Source organism: Amblyraja radiata, chromosome 29 (assembly GCF_010909765.2).
Source record: "Amblyraja radiata isolate CabotCenter1 chromosome 29, sAmbRad1.1.pri, whole genome shotgun sequence".
Taxonomy (NCBI): domain Eukaryota; kingdom Metazoa; phylum Chordata; class Chondrichthyes; order Rajiformes; family Rajidae; genus Amblyraja; species Amblyraja radiata.
This window is the reverse complement of record NC_045984.1, coordinates 11,214,582-11,241,864: the sequence shown is the minus strand read 5'-3', so window position 1 is coordinate 11,241,864 and position 27,283 is coordinate 11,214,582.

The window sequence follows — 27,283 nt, the reverse complement described above, 5'->3', positions numbered from 1 at the left end:
GCCTTCAGCCCACCGTGTCCGCGCTGACCAGCGATCCCCCCCTGTACACCAGCACTATCCTACACCCACTAGGGACAGTTTACAATCTTTACCTAAACCAATTAACCTACAAACCTGTACGTCTTTGGAGTGTGGGAGGAAACCGGAGCACCTGGAGAAAACCCACGCAGGTCACAGGGAGAACGTACGAAATCTGTACAGAGAGCACCCGTAGTCAGGATCGAACCCGGGTCTCTGGCGCTGTGAGGCAGCAACTCTACCGCTGCGCCACCATGCCGCCACGTGTAGATATTTTTCTGTTCATCAAATTGCAAAGTTGTTTCCAGCTGTCCTCATTGTATCAACGATCCACCCAATAATAGACACACTATTCCCCACAAATTTAGCCCAATTTGACAACTGTGAAATCCCAATGGACATTCCACTGTACTTAAGATGCCCAAATTAAAATATATTTCCAAGCTTCCTCTGGGATTAGTCGCTAAAGTAACTCCATACCTCCCTGTGTGCTACTCATCTGTTCGAAGGAGTTTGTGTCCTGGGCTGAGGTAGTGATCTGCCCCGTGATGGCAGTTCTCAAAATGGTCAGAAGGGCTTGAGACATCCTGGATTTATTTGGCGACCTCTGTTTCAATGTACTCAAGCGTACAATGTGTAGGAAGGAACTGCAGATGTTGGTTTAAAGCAAAGATAGACACAAAATGCTGGAGTAACTTAGCGGGACAGGTGGCATCTCTGGAATGGGTGAAGAAGGGTCTCGACCCGAAACGTCACCCATTCCTTCTCTCCAGAAATCCTGCCTGTCCCGCTGAGATACTTCAGCATTTTGTATCTATCGCAAGTGTACGATGTTGGATGAAGCATAACTGTGAATACTGAGTCTAACAATGCACTCAATCCAGATTGAACTGGAGTCTGACTAGAACTATCGATTTTTTTTTAGAAATTAAAGATCCAGCATGGAAACTGGCCCTGTGTGTAGGAAGGAACTGCAGATGCTGTCTACACCAAAGACAGGCACAAAAGGGTGGAGTAACTCAACGGATCAGGCAGCATCTCTGGAGAAAAGGAATAGGTGACCTTAAAATATAGTGACGTCACCTATTCCTTTTCTCTGGAGATGCTGCCTGACCCGCTGAGTTACTCCATCATTTTGTGTCCAACTTTGATGGAAATAACCCCTTTGGCCCACCAAGTCCACACACTGACAATCGAATAGCCATTCACACCACTCGTGTGTTATCCCACTTTCGCATCCACTCTCTACATGGTAGGTGCAATTTACAGAGATCAATTAACCTACAAACCCACATGTCTTTGGGATGTGGGAGGAAACCCGAAGCGCCCGAAGGAAACCCACATGGTCACAGGGAGAACATACAAACTCCACACAGACTGTGCCAACGGTCAAGATCAAACCTGCGTCTCTGGCGCTGTGAGCAGGCATCTCTACCAGCTGTATCTCTGTGCGAGGCATGGTTTTTTATACAGAGAGTGTTAGGTGCCTGGAACGCCTTGCAGGGGGAAGAGGTGGTAGCAGCTACGATAGCAATGATTGAGAGGCATTTGGACTACTGACTACGGGTGCTGTCTGTACGGAGTTGTACGTTATCCCCGTGACCGCGTGGATTTTCCGGTCTCCTCCCAAGCTACAAAGATGTACAGGTTTGTAGGTTAATTGACTTTGGGTAATAATGATAAGCCGTCTCTAGTGTGTCGGGTAGTGTCAGTGTATGGGGATCGCTGGTCAGCGCAGACACGGTGGCAGAGGACCTGTATCCTTAAACCAAACTAAACTAAACTAACCTAGACGTACACGTGGATAGGCAGACATGGAAGGATGTAGACCACATGCAAGCTGATGTGATTAGTTAAAATTGGCATCATGGTTGACACTGACATTGTGGGACAAAAAGCTTGTTTCTGTGGTCCATGTTCTAACTAAAATAGAAAGACTTGTAAAAAATCCCCTAAGTACATAGACATCTATCTGCATCATAGTCTACAAATTAAAAACTACCTGGAAGTTTAAAAATGTTCCTAAAAATACAAATGAGATTCACGTTCATTCAAGTCGCAGGTAAACGTAATAAACTTCCTTCAGGAGGATTTTGAGCTGTTTCATTTTTTTTTCTAACCTGCACAAATTTTCTCTTTGAAACCCCACTCTCACCTCAAGAGTCAAGTCAAGAGTCAAGAGAGTTTATTGTCATGTGTCCCAGATAGGACAATGACATTCTTGCTTGCTGCAGCACAACAGAATATTGTAAGCATAAATACAGAACAGTTTGGTCCAATACACACATAAATAAACAGATAAAGTGCAATAGGCTGTTACAGTTCAGAGTCTGTTTGTTGGCGAGTTAAATAGCCTGATGGCTGTGGGGAAGCAGCTGTTCCTGAACTTGGATGTAACAGATTTCAGGCTCCTGTACCTTCTACCCGATGGTAGTGGAGAGATGAGTGTGCGTGGCCAGGGTGGTGCGGGTCCTTGATGATGTTGGCAGCCTTTTTGAGGCAACGACTGAGATCGATCCCTTCGATGGTGGGGAGGTCAGAGCCGATGATGGACTGGGCAGTGGTCACAACTTTCTGCATTCTTTTCCGCTCCTGGACGCTCAAGTTGCCGAACCAAGCCGCGATGCAACCAGTCAGCATGCTCTCTACTGTGCACCTGTAGAAGTTCGAGAGAGTCCTCCTTAACATACCGACTCTCCGTAATCTTCTCAGGAAGTAGAGGCGCTGATGTGCTTTCTTGATAATTGCATCAGTGTGCTGAGACCAGGAAAGATCTTTGGAAATGTGCATGCCCAGAAATGTGAAGTTCTTGACCCTATCTACCCCTTCCAAAGTCCACAATCAGTTCCTTGGTTTTGCTGGTGTTGAGAGCCAGGTTATTGTGCTGGCACCATTTGGTCAATCGGTCGATCTCACTTTTATACTCGTCCCCATCAGTGATTCATCCCACAACAGTGGTGTCGTCGGCGAACTTGATGATGGAGTTCGCACTATGCCCGGCTACACAGTCATGAGTATAGAGTGAGTACAGCAGGGGGCTGAGCACGCAGCCTTGAGGTGCTCCCGAGCTGATTGTATCGAGGATGATACATTTCCACCAATATGGACAGACAGTGGTCTGTGGATGAGGAAGTCGAGGATCCAATTGCAGAGGGATGCGCAGAGATCCAGTTCTGAGAGCTTGGTAACCAGCTTGGAGGGGATGATTGCATTAAATGCCGAGCTGTAGTCAATGAATAACAGCCTGACATATGAGTTTTTGTTGTCCAAGTGGTCCAGAGCGGAGTGGAGAGCCAGCGAGATAGCATCCACCGTTGATCTGTTGTGGCAGTAAGCGAACTGCAGTGGGTTGAGGTTCTTGTCGAGGTAGGAGTTGATGTGCGCAATAATCAACCTCACAAAGCACTTCATCACCACAGACATTAATGCCACTGGTTGATAGTCATTGAGGCACATCACCTTGCCCTTCTTGGGCACTGGTGTTTGTGATGCCCTTTTAAAGCAGGTGGGAACCTCAGACCTCAGAAGTGAGAGGTTGAAAATATCCGTAAAAACTCCAGCCAGTTGGTCCGCACAGGTTTTTAGAACACGACCCGGTATACCATCAGGACCAGGCGTGTAAAGGTTTGTAAAACCTTTACGCTTTTACAAACTAGTAACCTTAGTAACTGCACACTTTGTAGAAACAAAGACAAACTTACTAACTGACCTATAAGGTGAAACCTCTACTTCATGTAGGAAGTGTTTCCATGGAGACCAAATGACTCAGCACAGCCAAGACGTAAAACTTACTTAGAACACTTGGGTTCTCAACCTCTGTTAGGTCTTTCTACACTAGTTACTGCCTGTAAATGAAGCTGTTTTTAAAAATCTTCCTGGCAGCCTTTTCAGGTGGGTTGAGCATATTACATGGCAATGTCTGAAGAGATATTGGGGCAGCATGGTGGCTCAGCGGTAGAACACCAGTGACCCAGGTTCGATCCTGACTACAGGTCCGGTTTGTACGGAGTTTGTACTTTCTCCCCTTGATGACGTGGGTTTTCCCCGTTTGCTCCCAAACTCCAAAGACGTACAGGTTTGTAGATTAATTCTTTCACACAGAGAGTGGTGAATCTCTGGAACTCTCTGCCACAGAAGGTAGTTGAGGCCAGTTCATTGGCTATATTTAAGAGGGAGTTAGATGTGGCCCTTGTGGCTAAAGGGATCAGGGGGTATGGAGAGAAAGCAGGTACAGGATACTGAGTTGGATGATCAGCCATGATCATATTGAATGGCGGTGCAGGCTCGAAGGGCCGAATGGCCTACTCCTGCACCTATTTTCTATGTTTCTATGTTTCTAATTGGCTTCAATAAAGATTGTTAATTGGCCCGTGTGTGTAGTGTATGGAGATTGCTGGTCGGCGCGGACTCGGTGGGCCGAAGGGCCTGTTTTCACTCTGTCTCTCTAAACTAAACTAAACTAAACTAAACTATAGAAAATACCCCTTGTTGGTAACAAGCTACTGATGATTGAGGGTGCTTGATGCTATGTCTTCTTAGTACATTCATAGTTAAGTGAAGCAACTTTTAATGACAACTCACTTGTGAAGGATGTTTCAGTGTCAGGGCAGGGTTATATAAGACACTCAAGATAGACACTAAAAGCTGGGGTAACTCAGCAGGACAGGCAACATCTTTGGAGAGAAGGAATGGGTGACGTTTCTGGTCAAGACCGTTGTTCAAACCCGAAACGTTACCCATTCCTTCTCTCCAGAGATGTTGCCTGTCCCGCTGAGTTACTCCAGCTTTGGCCCCATAACCGAAGCATCCACGTCGCGGGGCTGGAAACTGGAAGTATCCCGAGCTAATTCTGCTACCACCATCATCTATTGCAACAAGTGATGGCTGATTATCCCACGGATTGTCGCCGGAAGCTTGCGTCATTTTCAGGACGAATCATGACAGCGACGTCATCATTTGAAACATGGAAGATGGACACGAAAAAAGAACACTACATCTTTTTGTGTCTATCTTCGGTTTAAACCAGCATCTGCAGTTCCTTCCTGCACATTATATAAGACACTCACTATACACCCTGCCAATGATTCCAATACAAAGATAAATTATGTGGTGAGTATAGACACATCCTTGCCATTATTAACATTTGCCTCTCCACCCTTGGGAGTCTAACCTTGACATTCAATAAATGCGGAGTATTGCTTTGAATCAACTACATCCCCGGCTTCTTAGTTGCTTTTCTGCATTAAAGACCTTCGAATGTATTAATGTTACACAATATAAACATTGTACTAAAAAAGGAACAAATGCTTCCATTCATATAACGCCTCAAAATTTCTTGCTTTCAAATCACCTCACATGAAATTATCTTGACACACAGTCACTATTGTCATGGGAGCAAGAATGGCAGCTGTTCTGTCCTTGGACAAAAAAAAACCTTTAAGAAGTGTAAGGACAACTGAATACTTAGCCTTGTTTTTGTTGGCCATATCTGAGGGAGGAAAATTGACCAAGAAGAACTCCTTAGAACTCTCTGCACTCATCTCAACTGGATATTAATTTAACGCTTCTCTAACAAAGGAATTTTGGCTCAGTGTTTTTTTGGAGGATCAACTTGGATTGAGCCATGATGTGATATCTCTAAGTGCCCTGCACGACTGTCTAATTCACACAAATACTACTTGTGGAATGTGACAAGTACATGGTTGGGAAAAATTCTATTGACATTAATCAGCGTTCACTTGAAAGGATGTGGTGGAGTCGAGATTTTCATTTCTCTGGAGTTATTTATCTGGCTCATGAGAATAAAGGGTATAACGTTTAGTACACGATAAAGTCCAGTAAAGTCTGATTAAAGATAGTTCGAAGGCCTCCAGTGGGGTAGATGGGAGATCAGGGCTGCTCTCTAGTTGGTGATAGGATGGTTCAGTTGCCTGACAACAGTTGGGAAGACGCTGTCCCTGAATCTGGAGGTATATATTTTCAAACTTCTGTACCTCTTGCCTGATGGGAGATGGGAGAAGAGGGAGTGACCGAGGTAAGACTGGTCCAAGATTCTGCTGGTGGCCTTGCCGAACAAGCGTGATGTGTGGATGGAGTCAATGGATGGGACGTTGGTTTGGGTCATGGTCTGAGCTATGTTCACAACTCTCTGCGATTTCTCGTGGTCTTGGATCACAGCTGTTCCCAAACCATGCTGTGATGGATCCCGATAAAATGCTTTGGATCCCGATAAAATAACATCTGTGGAAGTTGGTAAAGGTTGTTGGGGATATGCCAAATTTCCTAAGCCTTCTGAGGAAGTACAGGCGTTGGCATGCTTTCTTGGCCATTGCTTCGATGTGGCCGGTCCAGGATAAACATAGAAACATAGAAACATCGGGAATAGGTGCAGGAGGAGGCCATTCGGCCCTTCGAGCCAGCACCGCCATTCATTGTGATCATGGCTGATCGTCCCCAATCAATATAGGGTTATTGATAGGGGACGATCAGCCATGATCACAATGAATGGCGGTGCTGGCTCCAAGGGCCGAATGGCCACCTCCTGCACCTATTTTCTATGTTTCTATGTAATAACTCGTGCCTGCCTTCTCCCCATATCCCTTGACTCCACGAGCCCCTGAAGCTCTATCTAACTCTCTCTTAAATCCATCCAGTGACTTGGCCTCCACTGCCCTCTGTGGCAGGGAATTCCATAAATTCACAGCTCTCTGGGTGAAAAAGTTTTTTCCTACCTCAGTCTTAAATGACCTCCCCTTTATTATAAGACTGTGGCCCTTGGTTCTGGATTCGCCCCACATTGGGAAAAAAAATTCTAGCTTGTCCAGTCCTTTTATAATGTTATATGTTTCTATAAGATACCCCCTCATCCTTCTAATCTCCAGTGAGCCTAGCCTTTTCAATCTTTCCTCATATGACAGTCCCGCCATCCCAGGGATCAATCTCGTGAACCTAAGCTGCACTGCCTCAATAAATTGCCAAGGCCACTGGACGTTAGTCATTAAGACATGAAATCTTGCATTTCCTTGGCATCGGTATGGTAGAGCTCTTCCTGAAGCAGGTAGGCACATCAGAACGGAATAGGGAGAGACTAAAGATGTGCATGAACACTCCTTCTAATTGGTCCACACAGTTTCTAAGGATGCAACCAGGGGCTCTGTCTGGTCCAGTTGCTTTCCATGGGTTCACCCTCAGGAAGGCCAATCTAACCTGCAACAGTGACCTTGGGAAGAGGCACACTTGAGTCTGATGGGTCTGATGTCAAAATGCTGTTGGCCTTCTGCTCAAAGTGAGCATAGATCGCAATGTTAATTGGATAGGGCCACACTATCACCAGCGATGCAGCTCGTTATAGTATTCAGGCCTTGCCACAGTCTGCGGGTGTCAGAATGATTATACTGGGACTCGAGTTTGTCCCGGTATTGTCTCTTGGCATCCATGAGGCAGAGCCACATGTAGCTGCTTGTGATGATGGGAAGGGGTGTACCCTTGATGGACCAGTTTACCTGTTGAAATAAAACCGTAGTAGGTGGCTGTTTTTTTTGGAAATGGCAAATGGGCAGATTTCTTTCTTTTGATGTCTATGAATGTAGATTGGACAATGGACACTGCCTAATAGGTGACTTGGACAATAGTGCGAAGATAGACACAAAAAGCTGGAGTAACTCAGCAGGTCAGACAGCATCTCTGGAGAAAAGGAATAGGTGACATTTCGGGGTCGAGACCCTTCTTCAGGCAGAATCGATCTGTCTCTAGACGTTCAATGCAAAACATCGCAAATTTATGAGACAAGAGAAAGAGCATTAAACGTGGCAATGAGCAAACGACATCAGCAGTTGAGGCCAGTTCATTGGCTATATTTAAGAGGGAGTTAGATGTGGCCCTTGTGGCTAAAGGGATCAGGGGGTATGGAGAGAAGGCAGGGGTGGGATACTGAGTTGGATGATCAGCCATGATCATATCAAAGGGCTGAATGGCCTACTCCTGCACCTATTTTCTATGTTTCTATGTTTCTATCAGTAGTAATGCCACACATTTTATTTTGTCAACATGCCCAGATCAAAGCTGGCCACGGTAGACTCCAGACCCAGCCCCCTCAAGTCTGAGCTCCTCAGATGCAGCACAATTTACGTAAGCTAACCGCTTTTCATGTCCCTGGCCAGACATGGAAACTGGTGGAGAAGGTCAAGCCAGACACAGCCCAGGATAGTGGGAAGACGTGTTGGACCGGTCCCAGTTTCCACTGTGTGGTCTGTGTCCTAGGATGAGAATCATTCAGACAGCTAGGGTGGAGGCTTGAGTGCATTCTGAGCACAAGGCAGACACAGCCTCGTCAATGAGACTTGCAAAGATTAAGCTCTGTCGGATTTTAAAAACATTTATGACTACACTCAACTATTTGTGGAACGTGTATTTTTCCCCACAAAGTGACCTTTCCGGAGTTCCTGTGGCTTCCCAAGAATTTCTGTCCTAATGAGTGCCTTGCTGTAAGAGACTTCCCCTCTCTGTTGGCAGGGGACGGCATTTGGAAAATGCTCCTGATTTCAACGGTTACTGCAGCCACTTTATTCACTGACTGGAATTGTTCCTTGTTGCCCGGCAATCGTTTTAATGCCACAAGTTCAGATATGCTTTTCTTTGCACAAAACTGAATGTTATCTGAGGACAGTACGGTGGCAAAGCAGTGGAGCTGCTACCTTACAGCGCCAGAGACCTGGGTTCGATCCTGACTATGGGTGATGTACATTCTCCCTGTGACCGCGTGGGTTTTCTCCAGGTACTTCGGTTTCCTCCCACACTCAAAAGACATACAGGTTTGCAGGATAATTGGCTTTGGCAAAATTGTAAATTGTCACTAGTGTGTTTAAATAGTGTAAGTGTGCGGGGATCGCTGGTCGGCGCAGACTTGGTGGGTTGAAGGGCCTGTTTCCGTGCTGTATCTCTAAATAAAATTAAATATTTTTTCCTTTTACTACCACCAGTTCTCTCCCTTCTACTTTCAGTCTGAAGAAGGGTCCTGACCTGAAACATCCGATACACACTAAGGACAATTTACAATTTTTTTCTACGGAAGCCACATCTTTGGAGTGTGGGAGGAAACCGGAGCAGCCGGAGAAAACCCACGTGGTCACAGGGAGTACCTGCAAACTCCGTACAGACAGCACCCGCAGTCAAGGTTTACCCATAGCTCTGGCGCTGTGAGGCAGGAACTCTACTGCTGCACCACTGTGCCACCCCTGAACAATCAGTTCAATGAATCAAAACAGCCTGGAATGCATATGTAGCAGACTTTCCAAAACTAAGAGAAATTAAAAGCTATCCCCTGCACTTGCTGGTTGGAGTGGCATTGGTCCAGGTTTGTGGCGATACCTTAAGTATATTTTCCCCTTCCCTCACTCTCCCACAGAGATAACAAGAGTAAGGCTGTTGGCCATCATGTGGTGTAGCAGCTGAATGTATTTGATCCATCTTGTGCGAGCCCAGACTGAGACAGTATTCAAATAAAGGCAGGATTACAGAGGCGGCTGCTCTGCCCTCATTTTCCAACCACGTGTCCTCTCTGACTAGAACTCATTCACCGGTGCTGGAGCAGGAAGGCTGGGTAGACCATTCACTTCCCAGAGGGCCGGTGATGGGAGCAGGGATCAAGGCAAGAGACAAGAGTGTTTTAATGTCACATGTCCCAGATAGAACAATGAAATTCTTACTTTCAGCAGCAGAACAGAATAAGGGCCTGTTTCCGCGCTGTATCTCTAAACTAAACTAAATGTACAAACTCCATACAGACAGCACCTAAAGTCAGGATCTGACCTGGGTCTCTCGCTCTGTAAGGCAGCAACTCTACTGCTGCATTACCGTGCCTGAACCTTAGTCTTTGATGCCTCAGTGTTCAAATGCCCATCCATAATACTTAAACCTACCTTCTCTAATTTGACAGGCCATGTGTCCAGATTTCAACCACTCTCTGGGGTTATGGCAGAGGTATTTTCGCTAGTGATATTTAAGAGACTTTTAAAAAGGTACACGTATATGCAGACGTTTAAGAAACATTTAGACAGGTACATGGATAGGACACGCTGAGAAGGATATGGGCCAAACGCAGGCAGGTGGGACTACTGTAGATGGGACATGTTGGCTGGTGTGGGCAAGTTGGGCCAATGGGCCTGTTTCCACGCTGTAAGACACTATGACTGGCATGGAGGGATATGAGTCATGTGTAGGCAAATGACATTGCTTTATCTTGGCATCCTGTTTGGCATGGACATTGTGGGCCAAATATCCTGTTCTTGTGCTGTACTTTTCTAAGTTCTAAGAATTCTTCTTCAGATCTTCACTAGACGCCCCACCCCCAACCTTAAACTTATGCTCTCTGGTTATGAGCACCACTGCCAAGGGGTAAGGTTTCCAACATCTGCTGCACATAATGTTGTACACCCCCACCAGCCAGCCTCGACCTCCTGTGCTCCAAGGAAAAGAAACTCAACCCATCCAGGTTCTCCGCATAACTGAAGCATTTCCATCCCTGACAACATCTTGGCAAACCTCCTCTGCACCCTCTCCAGTGTAATCACATCACTCGTACGTGGCAGAGGGGATCCGGGATCCTCCGCACGACAGTAGAAGTCTCCTTCATTGTGCTGCAGAGCTGGAACCTGCCCAGGAGACCCAGAGGTTGAATGAAGGGAGGCCTGTCAGGCTTTGGCCTGTAGAGGGGAAGCAGCCGAGCCCCCCCCATGGTCACGTGCGGGGGTAGACCTGGCTTGCCGCCATGAAGAAAGACCCGGCGGACCACGGCCTGCGGGGGGGGGGAGCTCGGAAGCCATCGGGCTCGGCCCCAACGACTGGAGAGTCGAGGAGGAGAGAGCAACGATGGATGCGAGGAGTGGGCTGGTAGGGTAGGGTCGGGGCTGGGACACAAAAGCAGACGGGCGAGGGGTAGTACGTAGGTTTGCTGGCCGAGCCGATCGAGGGCATCGGAGGAGGCCCTGAAGCAGCTCGGGGTTTACCTAGATCAGGAGCCGCTCCAGTATTCCGAGCGCGTGGACCGGACTTTGGAGTTTTTGTAAATGGTGCCAAAATATGGCGGCAATAAATTAATTCCGCAATGCACACGTAACAATAAAGCACGAATGATTCATTGAACCGTTGAGGCACAAGGAACTGCAGATGGTGACAAATACAAATTACTGGTGTAACCCAATAGGTCAGGCAGCATCTGCGGAAAGAATGGATGGTTCAGACCTGAAATGTCGTCTGTCCATTTCCACCGCAGATACTGCCTGACCAGAATACAGATACTGGCAACCAGAAATGCTCTGTGGCTGAACTAATGTTTGTAAAGTTGAATCATGGCAACTATGCTTCTGTACACTATGTTTAATTTAGTTTTGAAATACAGCATGAAAACAGGCTCTTCTACCCACTGAGCCCACGCTGACTATCGATCACCTGTTCACACTATTTCTATGTAATCACACTTTTGCATTGATTCCCTACTAAATTGGGAGGCGAATTGACTGACAAACTCCCACGTCTCTGGGATTTGTGAGGAAACTGGAGCACCCGGAGGAAACCCACGTGGTCCTTAGGAGAACATGCAAACTCTGCACAGACAGCAGCCGATGACAGGATTGAACCCGGGTCTCCGGCGCTGTGAGGCAGCGGCTTTACCAGTTGCGCCACTGTGCCGCCCACAGTTATGTGTTCCACAGACCTATGTTCTGGCTAATGAAGCCCAGTGTCCCATCAACACCAATAGTTTCTGGCCAACTGCGGACCTACTAATCATCCCTCCTGCATTCCACCATAGGATCTCAATGGCATTAAAAATAAAAGTTCTAAATGCAGAAGGTGTGCACGGACTGGATGCAGGGATGATGTTTCTTCTGGCTGCGGTGCCTAGAATGCGGGGTGGCAGTCTCAGTTTGCAGGGCAGAGATGTCAGTCTGGAATGACAAATGCCGAGACACAGTGGGTGATGAATGTCTAGATTTCACTTTTAGCCTTCGAATGTTTCTTCAATAAGCAGATGGATAAATCTCCAGACACAAAGAGCACCAAGAATCACGGAGCGAGTGGGAACATCGTAGAGAATGGGCTATGCTGGTATTGAACGGCAACACAGTAGAGAATGGGCTATGCTGGTATTGAACGGCAGCGCATGCTCGAAGGAGTAAAATGTCTTCTCCTGCTCTTACCTTATAGAATCAGAGTCATATAGCCTGGAAACAGGCCCTTCGGCCTAACTTGCCCACGCTGATCAACATGTCCCATCCACACTAGTTCTACCTGCCTGCTTTTGGCCCATATCCCTCTAAACCTACCCTATCCATGCATCTGTCTAAATGTTTCAGAAACGTTGCAACAGTACCTGCCTCAACTACTGTACCTCCTCTGGCATTCTGCAGCTTACATACGCAGCGTTACATACATCCCCTACATACACCCACTGTGTGAAAAAGTTATCTCTCAGCTTCCCATTAAATCTTTCTCCCCCTCACCTTAAACCCATGTTCTCTGGCTCTTCATTCCCCTACTCTGGGCAAAAGGCTGTGCATTTACCCAATCTATTCCCCTCATGTTTTTGTATCCATTTTAATTATTTATTTTATTTTAATTAAAAAAAATATTTATAGGCAGATGAAATCGGGACATGGATGTACGTAATCCATCCTTCTATGTTTCTTTGTTGCTCACCCTTGTAGGACCAACTGCGATCACGCAACGGACTCATCTGATCTCTTAGTGAGGTTTCTCCTTTTCTTATACAAAAGGTGGTGGGTGCATGGAACAAGCTGCTGGAGGAGGTGTTGTGGCAGGTACTATTGCAACATTTAAGAACCATTTAGACAGGTACACGGATAGAGTAGGTTTAGAGGGATCTGGGCCAAAAGTAGGCAAGTGGGGATGGTGCATGTTGGTCGGCTTGGGCAAATTGGGCCGAAGGGCCTGTTTCCACGCTGTATGACTATGACACTGGAACTCTATTACTTTATCAATCTCCACTTTAAAAATACCCAGTACCCAACCCCCAAAAATACCCAATCTACCATTGTTTGTGGTAATGAATTCCACAGATTCACCAAGCTCTGGCCAAAGAAATTCCACCATTCTACATGTCCATCCTTTTATTCCGAGGCTTTTGCCACTGATCCTAAACTCTCCAACTAATGGAAACATCCTCTCCACATCATTCCATCTAAGCCTGCATGGGCTGCATGTTCTTCCCACAATGATTCACCATGATCAATGAACCTTGTTCAGCATGGACATTGTGGGCCGAAGGGCCTGTAACTATGCTGTGCTGTTCTATAACCCATAAACCTGTGGCTTTCTTGTCCTGAGGCAGTGACTGCAGGAATTCCACAGTCTATGAATGCCTTGAAAAATAACAAGGTTGTGGTCTTTGTAAAACACACACTGCAGGTTCACAAGTGGGGGCCTGAATGCACCATTTCAAATGGCAAGGCCTATCCTCCTTTCGCGTTTCACTTATACATTTCTTGCCGTTACCTGATCTTCCTCCTGCTGGATTTTCCAGCCGATGAGGTCATTCCCCTATAATACCTTGTAAGAATTGGAAAATAGTGCACTAGTTAGTCATGCTTCCCTTCCCTGACTGAATATTTTCAGTATTTGCACAGGTGACAACCCTAACTGTCGGCAAATCCCCACGGCTGTTGGTCGGCACGGTGGCTCAGCGATAGAGTTGCTGTCTTTCAGCGCCAGAGACCCGGGATCGATCCTGACTACGGGTGATGTCTGCACGGAGTCTGCACACATTCTCCCTGTGTCTTGCGTGGGTTTTCTCCGGGAACTCCTGTTTCCTCCCACACTCCAAAGATGCGCGAGTTTGAAGGTTAATTGACTTGGTAAATTGTCCCTCGGTGGATGGAGGATAGTGTTAGTGTGCGAGGATCACTGGCTAGTGTGGGCTCGGTGGGCCGAAGGGCCTGTTTCCTCACTGTATCTCTAAACCAAACTGAATTAAACTGTTAGGATCTTTCCACACCCAGTTTTCCCTTTGGGGCAAAGTCTTGTGAAAGCACTCCTGCTCCCAATTTTCCCATCGGTTTTAATTTTTCCTTGCATGGTTAGAGAGACAGCATGGACACAGGCCCTTCGCTCCACCGTGTCCACACCGACCATCGATCAGCTGCTTATACTACTTCTATGTTATCCCGCTTTTGTTTCCATTCCCGACACACTAGGGGCAATTTACAGAGGCCAATTAACATACAAAGCTGCACGTCTTTCGGTTGTGGGAGGAAACTGGAGCAACCGGAGGAAGCCAGGCGGTCACAGGGAGAATGTGAAACTCCATGCAGACGTGACCCAAGGCCAGGATCGAACCTGGATCTCTGGAGCAGTGAGGCAGCAGCTGTAGCAGCTGCACCACTCTCTTGCAAGCACGTCATTGCAATGTGCATCCGGAATGTAAATGAATAGTCTTGTGTCCCAAAGTATTTCAAGGCATCACGGTGCTATAATTAATAGGGCAACACTTGCTCTGCACGTATGTCACAATCTCTCTGCATGTTTCCACTCACAGGGAGATGCGAGAGACCCATTTACAATCACTGGAGAAACAGTGTTGGCCATATCATCCATCGGCAGGTGGGAACATCTAATGGTAATATATTTTAGAGTCACAAGAAGCTGCAGATGCTGGAATATTGCGGCAAATACAAAGTGCTGGAGGAACTCATCAGACATCAGTGGAGGAAATGGACAGACGGCACTTCGGGTTGGGACCCTTCTTCTGAAGAATGGTCTGAAGAGTCTGAAGAAATGTCTTGACCAGAAACGTCATCTGTCTATTCCCTCCACAGATGTTGCCTGACCCGATGACTTACTCCACCACTTTGTTTGCTAATACATTTTACTTAATTTATATCCCTACATATCTGCAGTGCGCAGGCCTTCAGTAGACATATAGGTGTTGTGTATTCTATACCCATCTATTCCCCTTGTGATTTTATACATCTCTATACATCTCTATAAGATCACCCCTCAGCCTCCCGCCCTCCAAGGAAGGCCAAGCCTGTGCAACCTTTCCCAATAATTCATGTCCTGGCAACATCTTCGGAAATCATTTCTGCACTCTTTCCAGCTTAATGGCATCTTTCCTATATCAGGGCGAAAATGTTAATTGCAAATGTTAAAGTCCTGACTGTTAAAATTGTGCACCGGACAATAAAACGGCACGGTGGCGCAGCGGTAGAGTTGATGTCTTACAGCGCCAGAGCCCCCGGTTCGATCCTGACTATGGGTGCTTGTCTGTATGGTTCTCCCCGTGACCTGCGTGGGTTTTCCCCCGGGATCTTTAGTTAACTCCCACACTCCAAAGACGTACTTGGTAAAATGATGTCTTGGTAAAATTGTAAATTGTCCCTGGATAAGTGTGTAGGATAGTGTTAGTGCGCGGGGAGCGTGGACTCGGTGGGCTGATGGGCCTGTTTCCGCGCTGTATCTCTGAACTAAACGGACTCGGCGGGCTGATGGGCCTGTTTCCGCGCTGTATCTCTGAACTAAACTAACCGAAACCACCTAGTTATTTCAGGCTTGGATCGCAGCGAGACTTAAAAATTAAATCTTGCACCCTTAAACAAACCGGCAGCTGTTATGTAGCGGTGAGGCATTTTCCTCGCAGGAAAGCTGGCGTTCGCATGATTCTGTTTATACAATTTACACAAGAATTATCTGGAGGAAACGGAGATAAATATGCCACTCTGCGGAATTCTCTTTGTAGAGTTCCGTCAATACTTCTATAGGAAAATTAAACCTGTGCAAACATTTCCTGTGGGATCGGGTTAATGTTCCCCGGAAGGAGCCGTTGCCATGTTTTCTCTGCAAACACAGCCTTGCAATAATAGTACAGGGGCAAAAAATTTACTGAATGAACGGAGGAAGCTGCTCCTGGCAGGAAATTGTAATGTTGCCATGGAGACCCACACAGCTAAAAGCAACCGCCATTTGACGTCATTTCTCGTTGAGTAATTCTTACACGTAGAAGTAGAAGCACTTTGCAAAACAAATGATGAAACTCTTTGGCACGTTCTTCAACTCATTGCAGTTTTTGACCATCAATCTGGCTCTTGGGCTACTGAAAGGGGTTACAGTCGTGAAGTTTATTTCTCGTTATCATTTTTGACTGGATTTTTCAAATGAATTTTCATTTTAGCCTTAAAGAAAGACTTGCATTTAGTCAAGAATCATAAGTCAAGAATGTTTAATTGTCATATGTACCGGTAACGGAGCAATAACATTCTTACACACTGCAGCTTAACAGACAATTGATGCAACACACATAATCAATATTACAATAAATTAATAATCGGTAGTTAGTTAAGTTTAGTATATTGTCACATGTACCAAGGTACAGTGAAAAGCTTTAGTTGCATGCGAACCAGTCAGCGGAAAGACTACACTTGATATATATATAACCAAGTATAATGCGGTAAATGATTAATCAGTAGGTAGTTTAGTTTAGTTTAGTTGCTTTTTTGTTGCGTCGTTTCCAGTCAGCGGAAAGACATGATTACAACCAAGCCGCTGCAGTGTACAGATACAGGATAAAGATAATGACATTTAGTGCAAGATAAAGTCCAGTAAAGTCCGATTAAAGAAGAAGGGCATGGTTAAAGTAGGAAATGCTGGGGTTAGAGTAGAGCAGTAGAAGAGCGGAGTGATTGTAATGAGAGATTGCAGATCCACTTCTGGGACCATCACTCAGGCAGTCGCCTGGCTCGGGCGCCATCTTGGGTTGCACCTCTAGGGTTAATACTTGGTAACTGAAGTCCATAGTGCAGCCGAAAGCACAGTCTATAGAAGTTCATATTGCTGAGGTAGTGGTTAGCATGGTACAATGTTCAAGAGCCTGATGGCTGTTGCGATTGGAAGCTGTGTTTAGTTTAGATTCGAGATACAGCGCGGTAACAGGCCCTTTGGCCCACCAAGTATGCGCCGACCAGCAACCCCTGCACATTAACACTACCTTACATACATTAGGTGCAATGTACAGTTTTACCAAGCTAATTAACCTACAAACCTATACGTCTTTGTATGTCTTCTTGAACCCGGTGACAACACAGTTTCCAGGCTCCTGTACCTGCTTTCCAATAGTAGAAGCGGAATGAGACTGTGGCCAGGGTGGTGTTGGTTTTTGAGGATATTGGCTGTATTTTTGAGGCAGCGTCTCCGATAGATCCCCTGGACAGTGGGGAGGTCAGTACCTGCAATTGATGGGTATTGCCTAGTACTCTCTGCAGCCTTCTTTGTTCTTGGGCGTTCGAATTACTGCTGCAGGCCGTGAAGTAACCAGTCAGTATGCTCTCTACTGTACACCTGTAGAAGTTCAATAGAGTATTCAATGGCAGACTGAATCTCCTCAATCTTCTAAGGAAGTAGAGGCATTGAAGAGCTTTCTATGTGATTGCGTGAATGTGCTGCATACTGTGGAGGTTTCTCTTATGGGCTGTCAACTCACAACCTCCTGAGTTAAAAGGCTTGATGCCAAAAGGGCCAAGGCAGACACCATGAATCTGGAGTACATCTGAATGCTGGAGTAACTCAGTGAGACAGGCAGCATCTCTGGAGAGAAGGAATGGGTGACGTTTCGGGTCGAGACCCTTCTTGAGACTCAACCCGAAACATCACCCATTCCTTCTATCCAGAGATGCTGCCTGTCCCACTGAGTTTCTCCAGCATTTTGTGTCTATCTTTGGTTTAACCCAGCAACTGTAGTTCCTTCCTACACAAATATACAGAAGGCACAGATTGCTGGAGTAGCTCAGCGGGTCAAGCAGCATTTCAGGAGGATGTCCGGGTCAAGCCGCGGGTCAAACAGCATCTCAGGAGGCAATGTCTTCCTTTGTACTCATTAAAGGGCGAGACAGGAAGCTACCGACATGCTGGTCACTAATGCCAGCTCGTTGTAGGGGCAGTGATCCTCACTTCACAGTAAGAAAGATTTTAGGACATCAGAGCATGAGAAGAAAACCACATCCCCTCATCTATGACATCAATGCAGTGTACTGGCGTGCTGACGATGCTGTATTCGAAGGGGATGTGAAACCGTAAGTGAGTGTAGCAATGGGCTTGCAGCTCAAAGCACTGTATGTGTCAAACCACCAGACCAAAAGATCCCAGTTCGATTTCTGTGAAGTCGCAGGGTCAACTTTGTCACTCAGAGGGTCGGCCATATCTAGAATGAGCTGCTAGAGGAAATATAGAAGCAAATAAAATTATGACTTCTAATAGACATTTGGGCAGATAGATGGATAGGAAGGGCTTTCAGACTAATGGAACTAGCCCAATATGTCAACGTTCTGCATTGACAAGTTGGCCAAATGGCCTCTTTCCATGCCCTATGACTCTGGGACTCTATGACTCTGGGACTCTAAGTGATCTCAGCTGCACCAGCTCTTTGGGAACCTCAATTGCCTTCATACTGACAATACTATCTGTAGAGTAATGTTGTTGACCCAGCCATATAGTCACCCAGAGCACGCTAAAGGTCCTGTCCCACTATACGAGTTTACCCAAGAGCTCTCCTGAGTTAAAAAAAAAAATCAAACTCGTGGTAAGTACGTAGAATGTATGTAGCGGGGTACGTCGGAGCTCGGGATGTCTCTTAGCGACTCGCAACGGTAACAGCAGGCACTCGGGAAACGCGGTAAGCTCGTGAAGTTTTTTCAACATGTTGAAAAATGTCCACGAGAGCCCCGGGTACCTACGAGCGGCTATTACCGTAAATCTTTGAGTTCAAATCAGGGGAAACTCGGGAGAACTCTTGAATTACCGTGTACATTGGGACAGGCCCTTTAGTGTAAGTGTGGGTGAAATGCTATGAGGAAATACAGGTAAGTACAGCAATGGCATAACACTTTTATGTCTTTATACACTTTACTTAACATTTCAAAAGGACACCTTGATGCTGTTTGTGCAACATTTCCTGGTCTGACAGGGAACGCCTATGTGGGGTCTGAGAAACACTCATGACTTGCTATATGGAGCACAAAAAGCAATCTGGTTGAAAGAAGCCAGGCCGCGTCTGTGGAGGCATAAGGAAGGCCAAGATCTTTCAGGTTGATCCTGATGCCGAGTCTTGATCTGAAACGTTGCCCATCGTTTTGCCTCCACAGATGTTGCTTGATCCACTGAGTATCTCCAGCAGTTTATATTATGTTCATAAAATAACATATATTAGATACCAAGGGTTGTGTCCTCCAACTCTAGAGTTTACAACTAAGGGTCATAAGCTCAATAAGCTGATCACTTAAGACTGCGATGAGACGTTTCGTTGGTCACAGCTTCATGATTTTTGGATTGTAGACATCCATTCATTTGGTGTACAGAAGCCTGAGAGCGATAGGTTTTGAACAACAAGGGAATTAAGGGGTAGACACAAAAACTGCAGAAAAGGGCACAAAGTGTTGGAGTAATTCCACAGGTCAGGCAGCATCTCTGGAGAGCATGGATGAGCGACGTTTCAGGTCGGGACCCTTCTAAGGACCAGAAACATTGCCTATCCATGTTCCCCAGTGATGCTCAGGGTCCCACTGAGTTACTCCAGCACTTTGTTTCCACAAGAACTGCAGACCCTGGTTTACCAAAAAAGGCACAAAGTGTTGGAGTTACTCCAACAGTTTGTGTCTTTTAAGGGAGTTAAAAGGATAGTAATTCAGACCATAGGTAGACAAAAATGCTGGAGAAACTCAGCGGGTGAGGCAGCATCTATGGAGCGATGGAATAGGCAACGTTTCGGGTCAAGACTCTTCCTCAGATTCGGACCATGGTCGCCTTGAAAGGCAGGTCAGAGTTAAAGCCCTAATCCTGCTTCTTATTAGTTACGTCCTTGATTCTTAGACGGATAATATTCCACCTTCTACCAGGGTTATCTGCAAACAATGGCTGGTCATCTGCCTCAGATTCAGCCTATGGCGTCAGCATGCAACTACACCCTACAGGAACTGATCTCCACTTTATGCAACTCGGTGAGCGGTTCTAAGCAAATGTCTGTGCCTAACATCAAATCTTCCCACAAACGCACGTTGGAACATGATATGAGTTCAGTGCCAGCTGGTTGCAGCCTCTACCTGTGTGGTCTTGCAATCAAGGTGTGGTTTTCCACTCCTAGGCTCACTGGCGTATAGTTTTCCACCCGATGGAGGAAACATTAATCAACACACTGGGGGTAAGAGGGGTGAGCATGGGGAGGGGGAGTCACGAGTCAAGAGTGTGCTCTTGTCATATGTCCTGAATGGAAAAATGAAATTCTTACTTGCAGCAACACAGCAAATATGTAAACATATTATTCTGTAGACGCTGAAAAATACAATGAAAAAGTTCAGTATAAATAAACAATAATAGGGCAAGAAAAAAAAATCTACGCCCCCAAGTCTATGTAGTTCAGAGCTTATTTGGAGGTTGAGGTGTTTAATAGCCTGACGATTGCAGGGAGGAAGCTGCTGATGAACCTAGATGTTACAGTTTTCAGGCTCCTATATCTTCTTACCGATTGCAGCAGCGAAGTGAGAGTGTGGGTAGAGGCAAAATGTGAGTGTGATGGAAACCAGAGCATTTGGAAAAATCCCACATGGTAATTGGGAGAACGTTCAAACTCCATACAGACAGCACCCAGAGTTAGGATTGAACCCGGGTCTCTGGTGCTGTAAAGCAGCAGCACTATTGCAGCACCACCATGCCACCCCATGTTAAACATCAGGTGAAGAGGTTACAGTGGAAGGACTCCAACCCTGAGGACTGGATCCAGCACAGGAAGAGGTTTAATGATCTGATGCAAGCAGTTAAGGTCAGTGATATCTTGGCACTTTAAACTCTGAGATGCACACCTTATGCTCTGCTCAATGCAACCACCTTCTATTACTGCATATACTTTCAAACTGGGCTCAGTTGTAAGGCACCCAGACCACTATTACCATGCCACCATTCCAAGCCACACTGCCACCTCTCACAACTTCCACCACTCACCTGCATCGCCCAACACTCTTACGCTAGACAAGATTAGTTTAGTTTAGTTTAAAGTTACAGCGGAGAACCAGGCACTTCGGCCCACTGAGTCCACATCGACCAGCGATCCGCGCACACTATCACTATCCCACACACTAGGGGTAACTTACAATTTTTACTGAAGCCAAATTAACCTGCAAACCTGCACGTCTTTGGAGTGTGGGGGGGGGAAACCGGAGCACCCGGGAAAACCCACGCGCTCACGGAGAGAATGTATAAACTCCGTACCGACAGCACCCATATTCAGGATTAAACCTGGGTCTGAAGGAGGTTCCCAACCCAAAACAGCGCCTATCCAATTCCACCACAGGTGCATCACTGATGCTGCCTGGCCCACTGAGTCCCTCCATTACTTAGTGTTTTCTGACAGAGCTAGTTGGTATATCCTGTGTTTTTTTTCTAATAACTTTAGGGCGGCACAGTGGCGCAGCATTAGAGCTGTCTACGGGTTGACTACGGGTGCCGCCTGTACGGAGTTTGTACCTTCTCCCCATAACCTGCGTGAGGTTTCTCTGAGTGATCCTGTTTCCTCCCACACGCCAAAGGCATACAGGTTTGTGGGTTAATTGATTTGGTATAATTGTAAATTGATCCTAGTGTGTAGAATAGTGTTCGTGTGTGGGGATCACTGGTTAGCATGGACTCGGATGCCAAAGGGCCTGTTTCTATGCTGTACCTCTAAACTAGAAAAAACCTTAATATTTCTAAATATTCTCCAGCATTTGCCATTGGAATTGCTTCAAGAGAAATTATTCCTCGTTTAAGGACATCGCATGGATTATAAATAATGCAATGGACGAGAATGACCGAGTTCTCTTCCATTTAAACTGGTCCATATTACATATTCTGCAGCTCCACAACTTGTTGGAGCATTAACGAGCCTGGAGATTATGGTCCATTCATCAGGCTACATAGACGAAGGAATAAGCTAATGTTTTGTGTCATTGACGGTCTGGTAGACAATGAACATCCCAACATACTGCTAAGGCATGAAAAACCCACAAGAGCAGTTCAGCTGTCTGGTCCATGTGGGCTTGGCTGACCTCAGGGAGGTTGAGATATAAACTGAAATTATTAGTCAGAGAATCATAGAGTCATACAGTGTGGAAACAAACTCTTCTGCTCAGCTTTCCCACACCGACCAAACACTAGTCCCACCTGCCTGTGTTTGGTCCACTTCCCACTAAACTTATCCCTTCCTTGTGCCTGCCCAACTATTTGTTAAACGTTGCAATAGTACCAACCTCACCTACCTCCTCTGGCAGCTTGTTCCTTACACCCAGCACCCTTTGTGTGAAACAGTTATCCTCAGGTTCCTATTAACTCTTTCCTCCCTCACTTTAAACCTCTGACTTCTGGTTCACGATTCCCCTACACTGGGCAAAAGACTCTGTGCATTTACCCGATCTATTCCTCTAATGAATTTGTACACCATATAAGATCACCCCTCACCCTCTTGCACTCCAAGAAACAAGAGTTAAGAGTCAAGAGTGTTTTATTGTCATGTGGCCCAGAGAGAACAATGAAATTCTTACTTGCTGCAGCACAACAGAGCCCAAGCCTTCTCAACCTCTCCCTATTTTTCAGGCACTCGAGTCCTGACAACACCCTTGTAAATCTACACTGAACCCTTTCTGGGCTGACAACAACTTTCCTATAACATGGTGCCCAGAACTGAACACAATATGCGGGCACACGTTGATTTTTTCTCAAGGAAGCACACAGTACCTGCCTCTCTGGTTTAATAATGCAGTGCGATTTTTGTCTTATTGTTTGCCTTGATCCGGTATATGATGTGACCTCCAGAAATGTCTTTGCCTGAGGAAATGACACGCTTTGCTCTATATGACAATGCCTCTTCACAACAGCCTCCGGAAATATTCTAGCAATGTTATCAGTAAATAATTGGACATATCATCATGTGGCCACAACATCCACCAACACAAAGTCATAAGACAGGAGAACAGCATCCTATTGCTGGACAGAATGATAGGAATTTGCTCCAGAGCTGTCCCAGGTCAGAATGTGGTGAGGATACCGAAATCAAAGCAGTTTCATAAACAACAGAATATAATTTCTACACGTTTGAAAATGTACGACATCCATCCATCGATATGACTGTCCTGGATAGTGTAGTGTACACATCTTTAATAATGCAATCTGCAAAACATTTTGAAATGTGGGTTGCAGAAATCTTTAAACATATTAAGGAGGGATTTATTATATTGTAAAAGACAATTCATCAGTGTTGGTAATCTGAACAATAAGCAGAAATAAACAGCAGGTCAGTCAGCGTCTTGAAGTGAGTGTTACACTGTTTGAGGTTCCATTGTTTGGAAATAATAGTCATAGTCAGTGAAGATACAACAGGGAAACAGGCCTTTCGGCCCAACCTTTCAAAGCCAACCAAGGGGTCCCAACTAAGCTAGTCCAATTTGCCAGTTTGGTTCTTATCCTTCTAAACATTTCTTATCTATGTACCTGTACAGATGTAATTTGAATGTTGTTATTTACCTGGCTCTGCTACTTCCTCTGGCAGCTCGTTCCATATACCCACCAGCTTCTGAGTGAAAAGGTTGCCCTTCAGGCTCATGTTAAACCGTTCTCCTCACATCTTCAATCTATGCACTCTAGTTCCTGATTTCCCTACCCTGGGAAAATTATTCATCCTATCTATTCCCCTCCTGATTATATATGGCAATGAACTCCACAGATTCACCACCCTCTGACTAAAGAAATTCCTCCTCATCTCTTATCTAAAGGTACATCCTTTAATTCTGAGGCTGTGGCCTCTGATCCTAGACTCTCCCACTAGTGGAACATTACTGAAACATTTGACTGGGTCTGAATCTCATCGCAGTTTGTGGGAAGTGACTGTGTCCTGTCACCCGCATTACAGGTGCAAGTACAATTCAAATGTTCCCGACTCACTCTAAAGTGTTTTGGAACATTCTGGAAGGGGCGTGATAGGAGAAACGATGTGATATATTTTGGACAAAATTACAGAAGGGTTATTGGTATCTGTATGTCCACAATCAGCCCACACAAATCTGCATTTAAATTGTTAATTTGTCATCACAGCATCTAATAATATTGGAACAAGAATTCTTTCCAGCCCACTGTGTGCGTAGGGACATTATGGGCAATTTCAGACCATCAGAAATTGGCTGGAAAGGGAAAGTATTACCCGTGAGAGGGCATATCTCACTTTAATCTTGACACTTCCAAATTCAGTGCTGAATTATAGAATATTGAATAGTACACCTTGGCAACAGGCCCTTCAGTCCACTGACCATGAGCCGATCTGAACTAATTCCATATAGCAAGGAACTGCAGATGCTGGTTTACACTGACGATAGCCACGAAAATGCTGTAGTAACTCAACGGGTTAGGGTGCCTCTTTGGGGAAAAGGAATAGGCGATGTTTTTGATCGAGAACCTTCTTCATACTGAACTAATCCCAGCTGCCTGTCCATAGGACTCTATTCCCTGCTTGTTCATGTGTTGGTCCGAGTGCTTTTTAAACGCTGTTATCCTATCTGCTTCTTAGAGCACACTTATCAAAAAAGGACACAGTGCTTCTTTGGCCAATTGGTGCTAGCTCTTAATGATAAGGAAGAATCAAATAAGCCTCTGCCTGTCGGAATGTAGAATTCAATGATTCAATTATACATTATAGTCACATGTATGTACAGTAGGTATGGCAAAATGCTTTGTTTTGCATACAACCTGGTACAATCACACAGCAGACCTCACCAAGGCAGTACGCAAGTGTCGCCATGTTTCTGGCACCGACAAAAGTTACAAAATATGTCAGTAGTAATGTATAGGAAGGGACTGCGAATGCTGGTTTAAACCGAAGATAGGCACTAAAGCTGAAGTAACTCAACGGGTCAGACAGCATCTCTGGAGAAAAGGAATAGGGCCGACCCGAAACGCCACCTATTCCTTTTCTCCACCCGCTGAGTCACTCCAGCTTTTTGTGTCTATCTTTGGTGTCAGTGGTGATGTTGAGCTCTGCCAAGGTCCATCCTCATTCCAACGACTCACCAGTACTCACTTCAACCTCAGACAGTAACAACCAACCCAAGGAATTGGTTGGTTAAGTCCAGGAATGAACCTGCGACCTAACGCGACCTTACACCTCCAGGGACCGCCACGAGTCTCGGCAGTTTGCTGTTGGACATAAGTACTCGGTGGAAGAATGGGATTTGTTCGCAAAAATAGCAAACAATGTTCCCACAACTCCGCCACGAGTCAGACATCACCAGACAGGCTGGGGATCAGACCGGTTCCAAGGATCGCCTGCGTGGCCTCGGGGGTATCTGTCAAAATGCTCCGTATTCACCAGACAGAAATCAACAGCTGGAGAAACAGCCCCAGATCCCAGCACCAGCGATGAAAAATAACAAGAACGGAATAGCTGTGTTAAGGTACCGCTCTCAGGATCAGCTCCCCAGGCACACGGTTCATATAAAAAAAAGATGAGACCAATTTGCCAGAGAGATCTTGCTATGAATGGTCATGAATAAGGCAGTCTTGTACCAAACACAACATGCTGGAGTAACTCAGTGGGTCAGGCAACATCTCTGGAGGACATGGATCGGGGACGTTTCGTGTCGGGACCCCTCTTCAGACTGACTATGGTAGGCTGGGGAGCGGGACTAAGCCTGGGAAGCGATAGGTGGATACAAGTGGGGAGGGTGTGTCGGAAGGATCTGCAGATAGTGGTTTAGACTGAAAATAGACACAGAAACCTGGAGTAACTCAGCGGGACAGGCAGCATCTCTGGAAAGAAGGAATGGGTGATGTTTCGGGTCGAGTCTGAAGAAGGGACGACCCCAAAAGTCACCCATTCCTTTTATCCAGAGATGCTGCTTATCCCGCTGAGTTAATCCAGCATTTTAAGTCTATCTGCGAGTGAGGAGAGTTTGATTGGGTGGACAAAGGCTAAAGGGGCTAAAGGGGCTAAAGGGGCTAAAGGGTATTAGACAAGGAGGGGAGGAGTGTAATGTAATGCCAGAGGGAGGGATATAGGTGGAATAGGACAGGACAGGACGGGGGAGGGGGTGGGGGGGGGAGAGGGGAGTGAGAGAACAGGGGCAGGATAGTGGGAGAAATGTGCGCATATCAGGTTGGGGGGTGGGGGAGACAGGAAGAGAGGGGGGAAGGGAAGATATTACTTGACATTGGAAAATTCTATCCAAGTGGAATATGAGGTGCTGTTCCTCCGGTTTGCGTGTGGCGTCAATCTGGTAAAGCTATCTTGTACCTTGCCCGATATCCATTTTGAAAAGTGGTTGTAATGTGTTAAGGGATAAATGTCTGTAAATTAATGGCACGCATGTTACATGCGCACACAAACATGTATTGGCAGGTGACTGCGTGCAAGCAAAGAAGCATACATGCACGTACATTCATCTACTAATACGATAATGGTTGTCTCGTATCGCTCAGTTCAGCTCAGTTCAGTTTAGTATATTGTCACGTGAACCAACCTACAGTGTAAAGCTTTTGTTGCATGCTGACTTGTCAGCGGAACGACAATACATGATTACAATCGAACCATTCGCAATGTACAGATACAAGATAAGTGCAAAGTAAAGCCAGTAAAATCCGATCAAAGATAGTCCGAGAGTCCCCTATGAGGCAGAAAGTAGTTCAGGACTGCTCTCCGGTTGTGGTAGGATGGTTCAGTTGCCTGATAACAGCTGGGAAGAAACTGTCCCTGAATTTGGACCCGTGTGTTTCACACTTCTATACCTTTTACCTGATGGGAGAGGGGAGAAAAGGGAGTGGCCAGGGTGCGCCTCGTCCTTGATTATGCTGCTGGCCTTGCCGAGGGAACATGCTGCATGGTTCTGAGGCGATGGGGTGTACAGCATTGTCTGAAGCCAGTGATGCAAGCTCACATAGAAACATAGAAACATAGAAAATAGGTGCAGGAGTAGGCCATTCGGCCCTTCGAGCCTGCACCGCCGTTCAATATGATCATGGCTGATCATCCAACTCAGTATCCTGTACCTGCCTTCTCGCCATACCCCCTGCTCCCTTTAGCCACAAGGGCCACATCTAACTCCCTCTTAAATATAGCCAATGAACTGGCCTCAACTACCTTCTGTGGCAGAGAGTTCCAGAGATTCACCACGCTCTGTGTGAAAAATGTTTTCCTCACCTCGGTCCAAAAGGATTTCCACTCTATCCTCAAACTGTGACCCCTTGTCCTGGACTTGCG